This window comes from Ixodes scapularis, unplaced genomic scaffold (assembly GCF_016920785.2).
Source record: "Ixodes scapularis isolate PalLabHiFi unplaced genomic scaffold, ASM1692078v2 PGA_scaffold2__306_contigs__length_199485367, whole genome shotgun sequence".
Classification (NCBI taxonomy): domain Eukaryota; kingdom Metazoa; phylum Arthropoda; class Arachnida; order Ixodida; family Ixodidae; genus Ixodes; species Ixodes scapularis.
The window spans coordinates 95,134,157-95,154,709 of record NW_024609857.1 but is presented as its reverse complement, the minus strand read 5'-3'; positions in this window follow the sequence as shown (position 1 = coordinate 95,154,709).

Sequence of the window (20,553 nt, the reverse complement as noted above, 5' to 3'; positions counted from 1 at the left end):
GATTCGTTATCTACAGTGGCGATCTGAGAGTCTGGAAGTATTTCGGAACCTGGTAGGACCTTCATCGCTCCAGCTATGGACAACATATTATATATTGTATTTACATGATAACATATTTAAAGGGATACTACAACGAAATTTCGGCGCTCATTTTTTGGTCTATATGTGTTCAAAAGAACAGTATCACATGGAACATGCCAATAGCTTGTTAAAAAAGTCTCGAAAAGGAATTTTAAAACGAATTAAACGATTAGCAAAGAGCACCTGGTGGATGTCGCTAACGCCTCGTTTGTAATGCTCGTCTAGGAACCTTGACAGCTACTGACGGAGGTTGTCTAGTCTCCGGCCACGACGAGAGAAGGGGGGAAGGATGAACTCCTCTCTTCCCGAGAATCCCTTTTGTGTGTCGCAAAAGTCGCTGTTGTCCCCCTAGAAGATTATAGAAGGTTAACCCGTCACTCAGAATTCGTACAAAAGCAGCCGCTTCGGTGGCTGGAACGACTAGGCCATCCTCTCGACGTCAGCCTCGCCGTAGCTTTGCTCGTCTTGAGACGACCTACGTCACGATTGCGTTCGATGTCACGTGCTCTAAGCTGGGCCTTCTCGGAGCGCTTGCCAGAGTGGGTTGTTTATAACGAAAAATACAGCCACCAGGATCAAAATACAAACGTGCGATTGTCATTTATGGATATTGTGGATCATATTCAACCTATTTTTGAACACGACGGGAATATTTCAAATTTCGTTGAAGTATCCCTTTAAAGGTAGAACTAACATCTATAAAACAATGCGAAAGTTTCGTTAACGAATAGCAGCGCGTTTTTTGTGTGTTCTTTTTTCTCTTTGTATTGCCCCATTATGTACGAAAAACCCTCCTGCTTGGCCCCCTAGTGGGGCCTGCAGTATGTTACTAATAAATGAGATAAGAAGCAACCTACCTGCCCCCCCTTCAGATCATGCTCTGAAAGTGTGCGAATACGTGCTCACAATAAACACATTTAAGTACACTTTTCCCCTGGTGCACGAGTGCAACGAATCACCGATTGAAAGGCCCGGGTCTCAGCAGCTTTTGTTTCCTACACTCTATACAACTTGGTGTTAACATTATTACCGCATCGCTAACCTGATATTGTTTTTGTGGCTGCCCTTTTTCTTTTTGTGTAAATCTACTAATTGTCTTATGAATATTAGTAGATTTATAAATTTTCAAATGACTTTTTTTTTAAATTTATGACAGCGTATCGTTCTGCACTACATATTACTGAATGTGTAAATATGCATACTGTCGTTTATGGCCGTTAGCTTCTACGGTGCCATTTTAGGTTTTCTTTTAGGTTCGTGAGAATCATACAACGGATCAGCTGCGCGCTCTGAGATTCAAGATCTAGTCGAACATGGCGACGCCCACCCGTCCTCCCTCTTTGTACTCTGACGCAGACGGTTCCTTCGGCTGTCCCGGAGAAAACGTCAGGTGCACCTCGTTTTGCGCGAGGCAGTCCCTGATCGGCATGGTCATCGACACCTGCATCGGCAGCGAGTGCTTCTGCATGGGAAACATGACCAAGGAGGACGTTCGCAACTCCCCTCCGTACAGGGACTTTATAAAGAAGTAATTCTTTCATCACCAAACACCCCTTCAAAGCTTTTTTTTTTTTTCTTCTTTCTTCTTTCGTGCCAAAAAATAAGTGCGTGCGCATCGTGTAAAAAATAAAGAGCCTACACATTCGATCTACAAGTTCGCCCTCAATAAAATTGTGTATTAAAACTGTCGCAATATCTTTATCTTTGACGAAGCGGAATTCGTCGTTTATTCACCAACAGTGTTGACAAACAAGCCCGCGTTTGCCCACACCAGGTATGGGCACTGCACCTGCGCAGAAACCGAATTCGGGAGGAGTGAAGCGTCTGCGCATGCGCACTACCAACAGCAGCGCCACTGCAGTCGCGTGACGTCAGTGAGTTGAAATGCGCCGCTATCCGGCGCTTTTTTTTTCCTGCGCGTGATTGGTTAAGTTGGTGATCTAAATCTACAAAGAGTGCCGCGACGATGCACTTGGGGTGCTTTTTGATTGCAGTTTTCTACCCCTTCCTAAAAAGTAATCGATTGCAATTACTATTATTCGTGGTTAAAAAGTATTCGATTAGATTACTCGATTACCCTGAAATAAAAAAAAAAACTAATGAAACGGTAGTTCAAATCAAATCAGTTTATTTTCACCTTATACAAAGAAGAGGAGGGAGCTTTGGAAAAAAGCTACAGCATTACAGCTTGACGAGTCCAGAGACCCTTAATGTCGAGCTAGCATGACAAATTTCTAGAGTGGCTCCTATTAACACAATCACGTGTCATGCGTCCTATAGCCGATTGGCTACTCATAGTGAAATATGAAATCTGCACCTCCTCACTTTCGCAATCTATATGCTACGAAACGTATGTCCGCCCAAAATTAGAATAGTTGCAGGTCTTGTCACCAAATATACCCGATTAGTGAAATCGAATCTATTCAACATGAAGCTGAAATTTTCACTTCGTTATGCTGTTATGCACGTTTCGGCAATATGTTGCTAATAAAACAAAAATTCAATTTATTTTGATGAAAACTAGACGTGAAATTTTCTTCCCCTGTGCCCTCTTATTGTAGCTACAAAAACTGTAAGAGCTGCAAAGTATATTTGAGTCTATATTTAGCATTCCGTAATTCATGCTGGCCGCGCGCTTTGTAGCTTTGGAACAATCTTCCCGTAACTGTTGCCTCTATTTCCGATCCCAACCGTCTTCCCTCAGGATGGACGGTAATTTTCCTAGTATATCTAACAACAAAAATAATAGTTGGCATATGTTTGATACCTGTTTGTGCAAAAGGTTTGAGTTGTGCATCTGTTTGTCGCAGTATTACGAAAACTTTAAAAATATATTTCTAAATGCATATAAAAACGTGCAATCTGGAATATAAACTTTTATTAGAGCTTAGAAAATATTATTTATGTGTACGAACGCTTAATCACAATGGTGATAGAAATCAAGCATATCATTAATTTTTAAAAAAAGTGCTTGCGAAAACCGTAATTACGCGAGATAAAAACACACGCAAAAATATGCTTAGTTTTGTATATGTGCACTCTGTCCACCATACAAAACGCAATGTCTCGAGAAGCATAACCATAGAAACAAATACACGTACACTGCGCGACACTGTTGGCGCGAACATGACATCGGCGCTTTTCCAAATTTTACTTTCAAATGTTCAGAGAGGGCACCAATTTGTTTCACCTAGGCTGGTGCCCCAAATGAGCACTATACTCCGCGACAACTTTTCTTGGCAATGCAGTGGAAGGTACAGGCCCGCGTCCCCTCTCCTATTTCGAGTGTACGCAGGCTCTCCTCCTCCCCCATTTCTGGGAGAGGAAGAGAGCCTGCGTACACTCGAAATAGGAGAGGGGACGCGGGCCTGTACCTTCCACTGCATTGCCAAGAAAAGTTGTCGTGGAGTATAGCTCTCCACGACACTAGTTGTTTTGATGAGAGCCGCTTGATTCTAAGAAGGAAACAGCAAAAACCGGCGATCGCTTGTTCGTGCTATCAGTGTCGCGTTCTGCACCGACCACCGAAACAAAACAGAATGTATTCCATTAAATAATTTGCTCCAGCACTACAAAAACAACAACAACAGCGTGCAGTTGACACTGTGACTGCGATATTCTACACAAGCTGATACACTTTAAGTATACACTTTACACCATACACATTAAGTATAGTCAGTGACAGCTTAAGTAACGCTGGACGTGGCGAGTTCCAATTCTTTTTTTATCGTTGCGTAGCCAATGAGATTGCAACATTAACCGGTGAGAATTTCGAACAGCGAATCAGAAAGCAAGAAGCGTGAACGTGATAACTCACGCCCTGCCTTTCTTAAACTTTCGGCGACCACAGGTGGTGCAACATACCCGACAATAGTCAGGCATGGAGCGTCAGGGCACGTGGGAAACATTTCCGACGATTCCGCTCCATCGGCAAACGTCCAAATGCAAGACTTCCGGAGAGTCGCCTGTTTTCGAACGTTATTTAGGCTATGTTTTGCATCTAAACGACCCGTCGAATTATCTAACACCTGGAAATGTATGCCGAAGGAACTCTCTGACTGAAAGCAGCTGTGGTTAATACGCATCGCATCCGCAACAAGAAATATCCCTACCGAAAAAAAAAAAACAGTATTGAACTTTTTGCTAACTGGATTATGGAACAGGAAATCTAAGTGGATTTCTTGCCGGAAACCTGAAATCCAGTTGGCAGACAACTGTCTGAAAACTGGATTTCAAGGTTCCAGCAAGACTTCCGGTTAGATTTCCTGTCTCATAATCCAGTTAACGAAAAGTTACTGTTTTTTTATTTTTTCGGTAGGTTTACATTACTTCTTTTTTTCTTTCTTGAAACTAATCAGCCGCTCATGTTTTCTTTCACGCACTTCATAATTGACGACATGTATCCCTTAGACTCGGAAGTTTCATCCCTGGCCCGACTGCCACCGGCTGCCCTGGCTTTCGCCTCCGCTCGGACCTGAAATCGATGAAAAGACGTAGAATCGCCCCAAATGTTATTAAAAAAGATACTCCCCCATTAGATAAAACATTTTGTTGTCATTAATTAAACGAAGTGCCTAACACCTCTAATGTAATTAGGCCTCCCAGCGTGTACATAATTTTCATAGGATAGCGGTTATGGAGGTGAAAAGAAATAGAGTTGAAATCAGTAGAAGAACGTTCCAAGAGGAGACAAATCGCTGCACCAAAGCGGTGCAGCAGCGACAGCGGTGGCCCCAGCAAGGTGAGGAGAGAGCGGCAAGGAGCCAGGCTGAAAAACGAGAGCTCCGGGAAGCCAATTTCTGTTACACAGCGGCCGACCGGCAGTTCAAGCGCCAGTTCACAGACAATTCATTTGGTGCGGTGTGTAACGTGTGCGACAGGTGTAGTAATTAGAAGAACGGAGAAACCCGTAAAAATAAAGTTGAGGAGGAGCAGAGCCCACGCGGGCCTGCGAAAATAAGAAGGGTCTCGCATGCCGACGAGGTGATGGCCGGCCCAGCCGAGGGAGGGAACAAACCCCGGAAGAAAGACACGTCCAACACAAATGATACTCCGAGCCGCACTCACTTTACTAACGGTCCACAGCGTGGGGCTGCGCGCCCTGGGGCGGCCAGCCTGGGGGCACGGGCGCTAAAGGTGGTTGGTGGCGCCATCTATGTAGCGTAGAGCACTTGTGGTAGTGGCGGTTGGTTGCGTCACCTATGTAACGTAGAACTTAAAAAAAAAAAAAAAAAAAAAACTGAAATACTACAACAGGCTGTGGTTTCGGGTGGACGTAAACAAAGGCGCGCTAAATGCTATGCATATATGGCGTTCCCCCGTATCCGGCGGAAGCCTTTGAAGTGATCGCGTGAAGACTGGACTCCATGGAAGGCAAGCAAGTTGTTGTGTGTATGTTTATACAGCCGGAAGTTAGTCTGCCACAGTGGGCGTCTGGTGTCTCAACTGTTCATGTCTCAGCTATCACTTAAGGAAAAATCGACGAGTTTCACCCGGAGGCGTTCGCTCTGCGCCTGGTGTCAGAAGAGTGGCTGTTGCGCCACTCTTCTGAAAGTGCAGATCATAGCACACTTCCAAAGGCTCGAGAAAACAAACCACGGCAGAAGACTGCTCAAAATAAGGGGCTACGAGACAAAGGGGAGACCCCAATTGGAAGACCCAGAGCCACCGTGGCCAGACCATAAGCATCGTCGACCATCGACCCACGCCCAAAGCACACAATCAAGATCGCAAAGCGGGCAGCAACAAAATACGCCAAATGGTGCGAGGAACACGAACACGATGAAGTAGGGGTTGGAATCTTCTGCCCGTTTCGATCTGGGTGAGCATTGTACCGGCGTGCGGTCGTGTATTCCTACTGCGTGGTGCACGTTAAAGACACCAGGCTAGCGGTTGCACTGCACTGGCTAAGTTACTTATCTACAGATGAGAGACAAGTTGCCCGTTGCGGCAGACTAAGTTCAGGCTGTATAAAAATACTCACAACCAAAATATTTTTCTTTCGGGGCGTGCACCAAGGTGGGCGTTGATGATGATCCCGTGACAACCATGAATGTGGTCGTCTAACTCAGCTTTTTGATTCTACGGCGTCGCGTAGCTCAAAAGGCAAGAAGACGCAAGTTCGGCCGAGTTAGCGCTGTACATCAATCCCCTCCCCTGCCTGTTTCGATCTGGATGAGCATTGTACCGGCGTGCGGTCGTGTATCACTACTGCGTGGTGCACGTTAAAGACCCCAGCGTAGCGGTTGTACTGCACTGGCTAAATTTCTCATCTACAGCGAGTGACTCGTCGCAACATTGAAATGGCTGACCAACTACGCGCTGTATGAATATCCGCGCAACACCAATTATTTATTCGCGCTATACATAGCTTGCATGTAAAGTCTTTGCACCATGCCGGCGTGCATTCTACTTATTCCTGCTAAAAAATGCGATAGTACACCGTTTACGCTGCAAAAGATACATGCTTAGCAGCAAGGTCACCACAATGTCAGCTAGTGTGACGTCAATGCAGGCCACAGAAGCAGGAACCAGTGCGCTCGTACCTTCGGCTTCGCTTGCACATGATGGTGAAATAGAGCCGTGAGCACAATAGACGCTTTAGACAAGCGCCCGATTACAGCCGTCAATGCTGGTTTTTCTTTTCTTTTACCGAGATACCGAGCCGCTAAAAACGGGCGTTGACGAGCCTTCACAAAGGCCAGTGGTGGGAAGAAGGACACGGTAGAATCTAAAGTGGATATAACCTGACCTGTCAGGGTAATGAATTGAAGTAAAAGGGATAAGAGAAAATAAAAACGGAAGGTATATGTTATAGCAGCGGCCATGCACATTTGCCGAGAGATGCAAACGTACGTGTAATCAGCAAACGCATAAGGGAAAATGGGCCGCTGAACAGCCAAGATGTATCGTGCGGACGCTACTAGTCATCAAAGTCAATCCAGCACTGACGGAATCTGACTGTCCGGGTTTGTTTTGCGATTCTCGGGGGTTGTAGGTCACGTGGTGCTGTATTGGCTGTGGTAGTTACTCCATGGAATCGTGGCATCGGGGCAGCGCTAACCAGGAATCGCGCGTTGCCATGGCACCACTCCAGTGCATCGTCTTAAAACCATTCTCTAGACGGCAATGAAATCTCACAGTTCTCCGGCAAAGCTTTCAACGAAGCCGATCTCGGCCGCATTCAGTGTTATGCAAACGGCAAGTGCCGCACGCCGTTTGATTGACACCACTTTCTGTGCTTTTGGCATTCGTGCGCTAGCGGAGCTTGAGCGCGGCTCAAATGTGTACATGTTCGCTCTTCACTTTTCTGAAATGACATAGAGAGCAAGCTGGATTGAAGCCCTCGGGTCACTTTGCTCGGATAGCTTGCTGCCGTTACTCGCTGCATCGGTTTTGAAAGTGAAAATAGGGCACGCGGCGTTGAGGCATTGCGCATTGTTGTGGCATCACTACGTCACACATGCATTGTCTCATCTGTAGTGGGGAGGATCGGTGGCCGAGTGGGCCACCGCACACCAGCTCGGAGCACATGGGCTTAGTGGCACTAGTCTCATCGTCTCAAGCCTGAGAACAACTTCGTCTTCTTCAACGGTACGTCATCACACTCGAATGGCGCCAACTCATCAACGGGGCCCGAGCCCGATGCTGAGCTTCCTTTGACGCACTGGCTGGACAGGACTTCCAGCTGAACGTTGACGCTGTGCTCGTGCCCAATTCGTTTCTCTGCTCAATCTCACTCTGATGACATCAGAATTCTAATGCACCGGCTTTGATCATTTCAGGTGGGTTTATTCAGGCCAATTTTCTATACAGCAAGAAAATCTTGCAGTTATCCAGCCAAACCGATCTCGCCCGCACCCGGTGTCAAACACGGCGCGTGCCGTGCACCATTCGCTTGACAAAAATGTAGCGCAATTTTCCCTGAATATGACGCTAACGTGTACAGGCGCCCTGTGCAGTCGCGTACTGGGCTAGTTGGTATTGGTATTGGAAAGTCAAGGACATGGTGGCGCTTATTAGACGAGGACCAAAGAAAGAAAGACAAGACACACACGAGCGCTGAGTGCCACTATTTAATCATCGTGGAAATGTGACATATATGGACGCTACGGTCCTATCCCAATCAGCCAACCCCAGGCCTTGCCGCCGCTCGCATGAACTGCAACTCCTTATCAAAAAAGGTCAATGAATGCAACGCTAACACAAACTAAACCTGCCCGTTTTTATCTCGTACGCTTCGCTAATTTCCCTAATAGTTATATTTTTATGTTTGGCCAGTATTTAGCATGAGTCGAACAACGGTCTGCATCCGCAGTCCTGACAATGCACTGATGAGTGGCCATCCCGAATCTGAACGTCAAAAACTATCGGGATGGCCGCCTATCAGTGCATTGTCACGACTGCGGATGCAGACCGTTGTTCGACTCATGCTAAATACTGGCCAAACATAAAAATATAACTATTAGGGAAATTATCGAAGCTAATCGAAGCGTACGAGATAAAAACGGGCAGGTTTAGTTTGTGTTAGCGTTGCATTCATTGACCTTTTTTGATAAGGAGTTGCAGTTCATGCGAGCGGCGGCAAGGCCTGGGGTTGGCTGATTGGGATAGGACCGTAGCGTCTATATATGTCACATTTCCACGATGATTAAATAGTTGCACTCAGCGCTCGTGTGTGTCTTGTCTTTCTTTCTTTCGTCCTCGTCTAATAAGCGCCGGCTGTGCACGCGCGCTCTTCACTTTTTCAGAAAAGCACCGCGCCTCAGCACGCTCGCTCACGTGGCACTTGAACAAAAAATATAAAATAAAAATAAGAATTATAAAAAAAAAAACGAAGAGAGACCACTGAGCGTTTTGATAGAACTCTAAATGGGGTGCACTGTGTATGTGTGTGTGTGTGTGCGTGTGTTTTTATGCTTTATTAGCGCTGGCGAGCAGATGCTGCAAGACGCTTAGACGACGTTCCTATGTTTACAAAATCACAGCCCAGACTGCTATGATTTTTCGGCGTTTCGAAAAGTGAGCGGACATGCCATGCGCACAAACGCTGGAGATCGCACGTGCCAAAAGCTCTTTGTTTACACAATACTGGTTTGTAAAGATCGGACTGCTCAACTTGCGATCTTCACAGTTCAGCACGCACCTGTTCGTCGATTCCTAAAGCGAGCAAAGTAGGCGCTGTGCGTACAAGTGCTGAAAACGGCATACCGTTCAGAAGCTCTTTTCTACCAACGACCATGACCCGCGCATAACCTGACGCTATTCTATACAGGCTCGCATCTAAAGGCTGAGCTCAGTGGAGCAAGGAATAGTAGAAAAATTTGTGCTGATCTGTTACAATACGCGGCTGCGTATTCGTCGGAAACCAAATAGACGTATTGCTAAATTACCCAAGCATCAAGGCCTCCTCTATACTGACAAAGCCTTGCAGATCGCCACGAGAAGCGGCCGCCGCAAATGAAAAGGTAGAGAGGAAGACAACGATTGAGAGGAGAGCCTGAGGCCCTTATAGGAGAGCCTAGGGTGCCTACATGTCTGTCTGTCTCAGGGTGAAGACATCCATTGTTGCACTCAATGTGCCAGCGCGTGATGCTCTCGCGCACTCGGTGCGTGACATGGGTAGTAAAATGGCGTCCATACATTAGCCAAAGCTACGCGCTCGAGCCGAGTGACACCGGTTTGCGCGCACTTCAAAATGCATAAAAAAATGATTGGGCGGAAAAATGGCTGAGTTGTCACCACTCAAGCAAAAGCGCGCGTGTGTATGAAGGCACTCTAGGAGAGCCAGGTGACTGGCGCCCCGCTGCGGCGAGACGCCGAAACACACTTCTCCCGAGCGATGGAATGTCCGCTCGTGCTCCTCGCGTTCCTCGCGCTACCGCTTCTTTTCTTGTCAGGTTTGAAAACATGTTTCAAGTCCTCGCCTTTGCAAAAGCTGTGCGCTGACGTCCAGGTTCCCTGAGAAATACTCTGTGCTACCAGATCCTCGCGCTCCGAATCTGCGACCGGGCACTCTATGGCTCCGTCTTCAACTACAAGACTCTGTCAGTACAGAGGAGGCTATAATTAAGGAGAATGCGGGGAATGGTGTTCCACGCGCCGCACGCGAAGCCCTTTCCGGTTTAAAAGATTCGAAGTAAATATCCAAAATAAAGCGTTGACGAACGCGCGTGAAAGATGCCATTTGTTTTAGGCTTTTGCTTTAAAACAGTTACTGCTGCAGACGCCAGCACGTGCGGCGTGTAGAACACAATTCCCAGCGTTCTCTTTGATGCTTGGGAAATTTAGCAATGGGTCCATTCCATGCGACAAACAGGTGATGACCGCCGCCAAAGCCAATCCAGGATGGCAAGGCGTCAGTTCCGTGAGTGACCTCATCTGCACACTAATGACGCAATTGCAAACGCTGTAAACTCGAGTGCACTATACCAACGCACAACGACAACAGCAAGTATGCTCAGCGGCGTAGACTTTTCATTTTGCCGGGGAGGGGGGGAGTGGGGCAGGCTGAGAAGTTCTCCGGGGGGGGGGGGGGGGGGGGGTGCACGTTACCTTTTCGCCAGAACTGGAGATTGAAGCTAACGGAAGCACGCTAGGATTCGATTTCCCATGTATTTTGTCAATAAAGGCCACGTGGGCATTATTTTGTTTACATGCCACTACTAGAAGCTCGTTACATGGCACGTAAACAGCGTCTCGGTAAGGATCATGGCCCGGGCCCGGGGGGGGGGGGGGGGGGGGGGGTCTCGAGAGAACAAAATCTAGAACGCTTAGATCGGCGGCGAACAGCCCCCGATCGCATCCCGAGCGTCCGTCCGAGCAGCATAGGCAGCTGCGGACAACTCGTTTTGTTCCGGAAAAATGCAGCGCCATCTACGAGGCAAAGGCTACAAAGAAATTGGTATATTATTATGAATTTTGGGGAAACCGAATTGGTGCGTTAAGTGACCTGAGAGGGGGGTGTAAAAGGGAAGGCATCTGGGGAAAGAAAGAAAGAGAGAGAGAGGGGCACTGTAGGAAAGTGAAAAGAGGGATTCGGAGGGGGAGAGGCAAGAGAATAGAGAGCAACGAGGAAACTGAATTGCTGCGTCACATGACCAGGGAATGGGAGGAAGGGAAGGGAAGAAAGGGGAAATTGAGAGAGGGCAGGAAAGGAAAGGTAGAGAGTTAGAGGTAGGTGTAAAGAGAGGGGGAGGGAAAGGGAGAGGAATGGGTTAAAGGCCGACCTACAAAATTGTCTTCTGCAGGACAGAAAACCGGTTCCCAGTTTCCTTCCCTCCATTTTTCCTCGCTATCTTCTCTCCTCCTCTCCCCCCAGGAGCGGGTGTCCGAGCTTCTCCCCGCGGAAAGGAGGAAGGTCTCCTCCGTTCTCGAATGAAAAGGAGGAATTGAGGGAGAGTTTCCTCCTTTCTGCTTGTTCGTCGGCGTTTAACTGAATTGGTCTGGATCCATCCTCCTCCCCCATGGAGGGGGGGGGATGGAAGGGAAGTGAGTGATGGGGATGAAAGGCCCCATAGGAAAAAAAGGGATAAATGGGGGACGAAAAAAAAGGAGAAGGGGAGGGAGGGAGGGAGAGGAACGAATTTTGAGGTAGGTGGGGAGGGAGAGGAGCGAGGGGAAGGGTGGGCTAGAAAGGACACCCTAGGAGGGAGAGAGTTGGGAAGAGGGAATTGGTGTGCCACGTCACGTATTTTTTCCGATAAATCTAGCGGCGAAACAAAATTGTTGTTTAGGTCACATGACATCAGTCCACGTCACGCCGATTTCCCCCATTGAACTGTTAACGGGGAAACTGGATTGGTGTTCAGGCCATGAGATGTCAATTTTCCCGCTATATTTACAGGGGTGCGCAGGTTACATGACTTCAATTTTTCCGTAAAATTTAGCGGGAAAACTGAATCGGATTGGTGTTTAGGTCCCAAGATGTACATTTCCCCGCTAAATATAGCGGAGAAACTGAATTGACGTATAGGTCACGTGAACTCAATATCCCCACTTGGCATATAGGTGACGTCATTTTCCCGGCTAAATTTAACGGAAAACGCACGGACAAACAAACGGACGGGCGGATGGACATACTTTTAGGATTGGGGGTTCCGTTAGAAAGCGCTTTATGATTTAATGATGTTCGTCATCCTGTACATGACACCTTTGAAAATCAATAACACCCTTCATTAAAGTGAGTCTAACAGAAACAACCGGAACGACGTATGCCTCATACTATATTTAATAATGACAACTACGCGCACTTAGTGGATACTAGAGGCAGATGCAGGTTAAGAATGCGCCAGAAACTCCTCCCATGATCCTCCTTGCGGCAAGCCGCTGTTATTCCGCAATGCGGAAATAGTCCCCTAGCGAGGCGCAAGTCGCGTTGACGTCCGTGGGGATGGGTGCATACCGCTACCTTCAAGAACAACAAGACAGGCTGTACACATACAAAAGAAAAGCCGTTATTCGAATAGTCCAGCAATCAAATGCACCCTCCTCGCGCGCTTTGGGTCGTACCAGCGTTTTTCTCTCCCCCAAGCCAACACGCGTCACAAAACTCGTCACGGCTACTATTTTTCCAGGTTGGTGCATGGAGCGACTCGATGCCGTGGCTGGTGGGGGCCACAGCGTGCATGGTGGTGTTTATTGGGAGCATACATGGCGAATTCCACTGGTCGTTTTGGAGCGCGCCGGGATCAACTTTTCTGGAGCGAGCCTATTTCACTGGGCGATCGGGATTGAGACCGACATGTTTCACTGGCCGTTTTGGATTACCTCCCGCTCCAGATCTCGATCTGGATCCGATGGCGAATTCCACTGGGTGTTTTGGAGCGCGCCGGAATCAGTTGACCAGATCCGAAATGGAGCTCACAATCCGAACGGGGGTCGCGCCGGCGATGGATTCCTTGTGGAACATGACCACTGCTCTGGGATCGGCATTTGCCTTCATGTCATTCAACTGCCGGGGAATCCTCTTTCCGCGGCCGCCGCGGTCGTTTCGAAGACGTTTTCGCCATCGCGGCGCTAACACGCGTTCGACGCACGAGCGGCAGGAATGGCTCAGGAGCTTCTAGCAAAGATTGCCGGAATGCCCGTAGCGCGGCCCAAAACCTTCTCTTCTCCTTCCTGAAAAACGAACCAGCTGTCGAGCCAAGGGGTAAAGGCCCTGTCACACTGAGGGGACAGTTGGACAACTCTATCGGGCAACACGGGGAAGTCGTGTTGCTGGCGATCCTGTCACATCGCGGCAACAACAACAGTCGGGCAACATGTTGCTGCCGCCCGGCAACAGTGTTGCCCGATTTGTTGTCCGACATCCCTGTCACACCGCGCTGACGGCGAGGACAACACGGGGAACACTCCGCCATCTTGATTGTTTACCTTCGTTCGTGTGCGGCGCGGAATCGCTGGAAATGTGACTCTACAAAGTGCTAGTGCGTTCGAAGGGCCGGGAATTACCACGGTACGACATCAACCAGTGACTGTGATTAGAAAAGTTGACACAGGGAGTATTTTTCGCTCTTTATTTTATCGAAATGTTCTTCATTCGCTGACAAAGCAGATAGCCCTAACCGAGGAAAGTGACATCGCTGATGTATGTTCGGGATTTACGCCACCGTATGAAGTGATTCTGTCCGGTCCTTTCATGCAATTCCTATTTCTACTGTGAAATTGCGTTAGCACCGGCAGTACCCCAAACCGTCTTTTGTAACGTGGTGTTGAGCTGAACTGAGAGTGCTTCAAAACTGCGACACCGACACCATCGGCCTTCATAACAATCGGTGGAATAAATATTTTTCAACGCTGTCTACTTGTCTACCGCCTGCTATGTGATCGATTCATTGCCCCAAAACGTCTTGGATATCTTTGAAACAAATCAGGTGTCTGGTAGCGGCTGGTTCCAAGTTCCAAGCATCAACGTTTTCGCAATCGCGGCGCTAACACGTGTTCGACGCACGAGCGGCAGGAATGGCTCAGGAGAGCCTAGCAAAGATTGCCGGAATGCCCGTAGCGCGGCCAAATACCTTCTCTTCTCCTTCCTGGAAAACGAACCGGCTGTCGAGCCAAGGGGTAAGCAAGCGGCCATTACCATTTCTTCTGAGTCGAGATCAGGGGTGCTATGTTGCGCTTTTTGGACTCCCAGGATACTAAGGAGAAGGAAGTGACGTCAACGACACAGCAAACGCAGATTGGATGTTGACAGAAGAAAACGAAATCAACACCCAATCTGCGTTTGCTGTGTCGTTGATGTCACTTCGTTCTCCCTAGTCTCTTGGGAGTCCAAAAAGCGCAACATAGCACACCAGGCGAGATGCCCGCGAGAAAGGAAGTCACGTGTGTGCGCCGAGGGCTGACCCGGCTGGCTTCCGGTTGAATCCGCCAAAATCGGGGGAGCGACTTTTCTCGGATCCAGATCGAGATCTGGAGCGGGAGGTAATCCAAAACGACCAGTGGAACACGTTCGTCTCGACCCCGATCGCCCAGTAAAATAGGCTCGCTCCGGAAAAGCCGATCCCGGCGCGCTCCAAAACGACCCGTGGAATTCGCCACGAGAAAAGTCGCTCCCACGATTTCGGCAGATTTAACCGGAAGCCAGCCGGGCCAGCCCTTGGCGCACACACGTGACTTCTTTTCTCGTAGGTACAATGTTCTCGTGGAGCATCTCGCCTCAGAAGAAGAAGAAGCGCGTCGGGGGCTGGGCTCCTAGATTGTCTCGACATCAGAAGAATTCGTAATGGCCGCTTGCTTACCCATTGGCTCGACAGCCAGTTCGTTTTCCAGGAAGGACAAGAGAAAATATTTGCCGCGCTACGGGCATTCCGGCAATCTTTGATAGAAGCGCCTGAGCCATTCCTGCCACTCGTGCGTCGAACACGTGTTAGCGCCGCGTAGCGAAAAAGTCATCGAAACGACCGCGGCGGCCGCGAAAAGAGGATTCCCGGGCAGTTGAATGACGGGAAGGTGTCCGCCGATCCCGGAGCAGTGGTCATGTTCCACTGGGGATCCGTAGGCGGCGTGACCCCGTTCGGATCTTGTGCTCCAATCCGGATCTGGTCGACTGATCCCGGCGCGCTCCAAAACGCCCAGTGGAATTCGCCATTAGATGGAGCTATTGGGGCGCTTTATGTAGCTTGTTGTCCCGATAGCCCGGTGTAAGACAGCATAACGAAGAAATTAAACCTCGCCTATTGGACAGGAGCGCGCTTCTCTCTGGCCAGTGCTTTAGCCGCGCGAGGAATGGCCTTCGAATTTTCATCTTTCACTTCTCGGATCAAAAACAAATAAGAAAATACGGTTTGTTGTCCTTAAAGTCACTGGATCCTGGGAAAGTACCGTCATTGCCTTCCCTACCTGCTAGCCGGACAGAAACAGATACTAACATACAAACGACCAAAACCCCACCTCGCAGGGCGATTGGCTACTCTGTCTACGCAATTGCCATGGAAATAGCCATCTCGGCCCATTAAAATCTTTGAAGCTTCCAGAGGGTCGTTCTAAATCAGTCGCGCCAAGATTACCATGAGAGCATCATCGTACTTGAAGCGTTCTTCGCCAATTTAAGCGTCTTTGGCACTGTGTACGCAATCAACTTATCAATCACGCGTATTTTAAAACGGGAAACTTATTTTTAAGTGCCTCCAAGCACCGACACAGCATGTGGTGGTGGTACGAAAATGTACGCTTGTTTTGCAAGTATGTGGATAGCAAAATCTCCGTATACAAGAAACGCCTCCATAAAGCTACCCGACACCAGCGAATTTATGTCGGCTCATCAAGAACGGTAGGGTCAAGGGGAAATCGCTCATTTCACGGACCAGCATGGCGGCCATACGGGGAGATTGGCGCTACTTTCCCAGGATCCAGTGACTTTATATGTAACCGCAGTCGAAACGTACCGCTAGAAGCGTGACAGTTTGATCCCCTCCACATGCCGCCATGTCTTTGCTCGTGCAGAAAACCCCTTGCAATTTCAAGCTTGCCAAAGCTATTTTCACGCTCAAGCTGCGTGTGCTTGCAAGGAACGGGCACCAGTCGGGGCGCTTTTTTAATGAAATTAAATTAGGTTCTGCAAGGTGGCCAAGTGTAAACTAAAAAAAAGGGGGGAAAGGGGGGGGGGGGGGAGCAACGGTGACCGAGAGTCTCAGCGCACCGCATCTCGGAGCACGTGGAGCGAAAGCTCGATCGCGCTGCAGAATCCAAGGATTCTGTGTTTAATCCCGACCCCTGTCCGTTTCGATCTGGACGAGCATCGTACCGGCGTGCGGTCGTGTATCACTACTGCGCGGTCCACTTTAACGGCCCTAGGCTAGCACTCGCACTGCACTGGCTAGATTGCTCATCTAGAGTGGGTAACAATGTCGCCATTCTCTGGCAAACAAGCTCCTGTTGTCAAACCTCCAAAGGCTCTGTCACATTGAGGAAACACGGCGGAAACATGAACAAAACATGTTTCTCAACAGTCGGGAAACATGTCGGCTGTCGGCTCTGTTGCCCGACAATCCTATCGCATTGAGGAAACAGCAACACAACATGGACGACAGCGACAATGTTGTCTCGGTGTGACAGCTTTTGGCAACAGAAACCTCGGCAACTTGTGTCGGACGACACGTGTTGCCCATTTCGGTGGCTGAGCGAATTTTTTTTCCAGCAACACGGCAACATCTATATTTTTCAGTACAGATAGTCGCACGAGAATACTTCAATAATTGACAACTCCCCATTTCTAAGCAGCCCCATCAGTATTGCAATCAGCACATCCCTTCTTGCACTGTGTAGTTTGTCGAAGCGGTCGAGTTTATTCGATCAGTTCAGCGTTTCGCTCGAGATGCTGTCGAACCCTTCAACTGTGCCGTTCACTTCGACTGAGGAGTCGAAAATGATCACGATGGTCGAGGAACGAGGAACGTCAGAATCATCTGAATCGATGGCACAAAGAAGCACCAAAGCAGAAGCTGCTGCTGTGGCCGGCGCGTATGCCATCCTGCAAGGGTCTAGCCCTGTAGCAGAACGCAACCGCCAAATCCAGAGAACACGAGATGGTTCGCGCGGCTGATGAATCGACTACGGTAGAGCGAGGGCGATGAGACGGCGATCCAAAATGGCAACGATTCAAGGGGCGAGCGGAGCCAGCGGATCTGAGCCTAGCCGCCTATAGACGCTTTGCACACGCGCCAGATTACAGCCGCCATTCCTGACCTTCTTTTGTCTTGCCGAGATACCAAGCCACTGAAGCGGGCTCTAATGAGCCTCCACAAATGTCAATGCCGGGGAGAAGGCCACAGCCGGATCTAAAATGACAATAACCTGTCGTGCCGCGGTAAGGAAGGAGCGAAGTGATTAAAATAAAAAGAAATAAAAACTGAATTTCGGCTATGGCGGCCTCCGTGCGAAGCGGCTGCAAAGCGTCTATACTTCGTTTCAGCTTCGGTCCCGACACAGCCGATGCTACAAGCGCGAGCACGTGGCCCAGAACAGTGCTTGCACCGCACGAGCGCGCGTGCGTGGCAGGGATGCTGAAAGCCCGGAGCTCGCGCTTGTAGCTTTGGCTGCGTCTGGACCGAAGCTGAAACGAAGTATAGCCGAGCCGAGCCGGCCGGGGAGACGAGGACGAGATAAAGGCAGCGCGCAGCAGAGGAGGCAATTTGTGTTCTTCCGACACGCTTTCCCGGTGTGACAGGATGTTCCCCGAGTGTCGGAGAACAAGTTGGGAAACATGGTTTTCGGACGACAGCAACATGTTTCCGGACTGTTTCTGTTTCCGCAATCTGACAGGGTTCCCGAAAACACGTTTTCCTCGTGTTGAAGGACAAAGTTCTCCGACTGTTTCCGCAGTGTGACAAGGCCATAATGACTTTTCTTTTTTGTTTTCTTTGTAAACTCGAAACATAGTTTGCTACACGATACAAAACATAATTCGGAGATTTTTCAGGGACGTCAAATAGGGCACTTTTATCCAATCTCGTGAAAAGCGCCTCACCTCCTTCTGTCGCGTGTCTCTAGACGCCGCCATCCCATGTGCCCCTCTGGAAAGAAAAAAACATTCATTGGGTTCAGAATTCAGAAACCGAAACAGGTACTGCTTCGGTTTCTGAATTCGCGGTAGAGACAGACGAATGCCGCACGAAAGAAGAGGTCTTTAGACGCAATGTTCGTAACGACTGTTGCAAGAAAAGAAAAACGGGGCAAGCCACTCTCACGAAGGTTTCTGCTGGCCATGGTTGGTTGCTCCATTCTCTCCACTCGCCTTCCTTCCAGCGTTTTCTTTGCGAAAGCGGCAAGAGTCTGGGCCGCGTTGTCCCGCTTTTCTTAACTTGGAACGGTCTACTCGCCACTTTCAGCAATGGTGGTACTGCAGTGCGAGATTCACGCTCCCTCGGCCCCGGACGATTGGGTTCATAATGACGATGGTCGTTTACACCTTCCTGACGTGAAGGTATGAGGTAAAGCTCTTATATTGCTCGTATTTCACAACAGTAGAAATCACCTATACGCTTCGCAGACCCAACCTCCTCATACGTCTGTCCTACGTCAATCACCCGAATGACAGTCATTTTGATATGCAGTATAGTGCGTTGCAACTCAAGAAGGTAGGGCGAGGGTAAGACGGGGCAGGGAGGAGGAAGCAGACGGAACGCTAAAGCGGGAAGGAGGCTCCCCCTTCTCTTCTCCAGCATTCTGTCTGCTTGCTCCTCCCCGGCCCCTCTTACCCTCGTCCTACCTTCTTGAGTTGCAACAGACGCCTGCTATAGGCCGCTGCGAATAGCGTACGTACACTTAAATGAACCAGATGACATGCTTACTTCGCCGCAGCACACGCGAGACGCCAATTGTTGCAACCCACGGAATGAAACGACCAAAAGACGATGCCCCCCCCCCCTTTCCACCTATTCTCCAAAAATAAATAAACTAAAAAAGAAGTTAATGGCGCTGATTTTTGAGTTTTGGCGTTAAGCCGCGCTCGCACTGCTAATACAGCCTACAGAAGGCAATCTGCAAACACTGTCTGAGGCGTCTTTTTTTCCTTGTATGGCGGTCCTATCAGGTCATCCATACAAACACTGCCTGCAGCAGACATTGGCGAAGCATATATGAAGCAGACATGCTTCCTACATGCATGAGACGTGTCCGCAGACATTTCTGTCATCATGCCTGAACACTGTTTCTTTTGTGTGACATACCTGGAGCTTGACTTGGGCTACGCGCTCTATGTAGGTGCGCAAAAAGCATCCCTCCCTCTTTTTTTTTTTATTGTAGGCAGTTTAGCGCCGCTTCGTAAATTAACAAAACTCGCTGCGTGTTTCTTTTTTTTTTTTTGTGAAGTACAGGAGACGGTGTGCTCGCCAAAAAAATGCCCTAATTACGTGCCTTCATTCTGTTCAGGACAGCCTCCGAAAGGTGCATAAACAAAAGCGACACTAATAACTCGGTCTGTTATTACCAACGTCCATGGGCGTACCAACGGGGGGCAAGGGGAGCAAGGGCAAGGAATGTAGAAGAGGTATATATATGGCTGCATCAATAACATCACGAAGCCTGCCCTCTTATGAATGAAGTCTACTACGATATCGCATCACGTATCGAACATTAGCGCTATTGTTGGCAAACATCTTTCGAATTATTTTTTCAGTGCCAGTTGCACGCTTCACCCACGTGCGTATAAAATAACGAGTTCTAGAATAGTTTACGCAAATCTGCGCCTGCGCTAAGAAATAGCGTCGTCGCTATGCTCCAATCAGAAACGTGGTTTGGACTTGGCGCATGCGCAGTGGCACGCACGACGCTATTTGGAGCAGGCTGAGCTTTTGTGTACGCTCTTCTAAAACTCGCTAATTCCCGCAAGGGCAGTGTCGCGCTTCTGCAATAAGTGAACGAACGACTGAAATAATGAAAGGGGGCGGAAGAGATCGGAACTACGTTTGTGTCTAACTCTTACCTCTCCCCGTAAGTCTCCCTGGCGTGAGCTTGAGCTGCGCAAAGGGAGTTGAATATTATTGAACATCACATGCAAATGTTAAGAAATGCCTCTTTCGAGCAGTGCATGCTGAGTACAGATCACTAAGTCACCTATGAAACGCGCACAGTAAGTAAAAAGCCCGAAAAAAAAAAAAAAAAAAAACTAGACGCCAAAAATGGTTTATTATCATCGCGTTTTATTTTTTTTATTTTTTTTTTTTGCTTTATGATTTTTTTTTATTCTTATCGGTTGATTTCGCAATCTCGTTGGCTAAGGCGTGACAATTAGATGCTAAAAATTCATCACGCCCTGCGCTTTTTTTTTTACGCTGCTGGCAGCTTAAGAACCGTATGGTGTGCCAATGCATCATATCACCACTCCTTCCTTAACCAACGGGATTGCGGCATATTAGTCGATAAGAAAATCCAAGAACCAAAACAGGAACCAAGAAGCGTCAAGACACGGTGGAAAGACAGAGAGGTGTCTGAACGGGGATACGGCCCATTCGTCACATGTCGATTCGT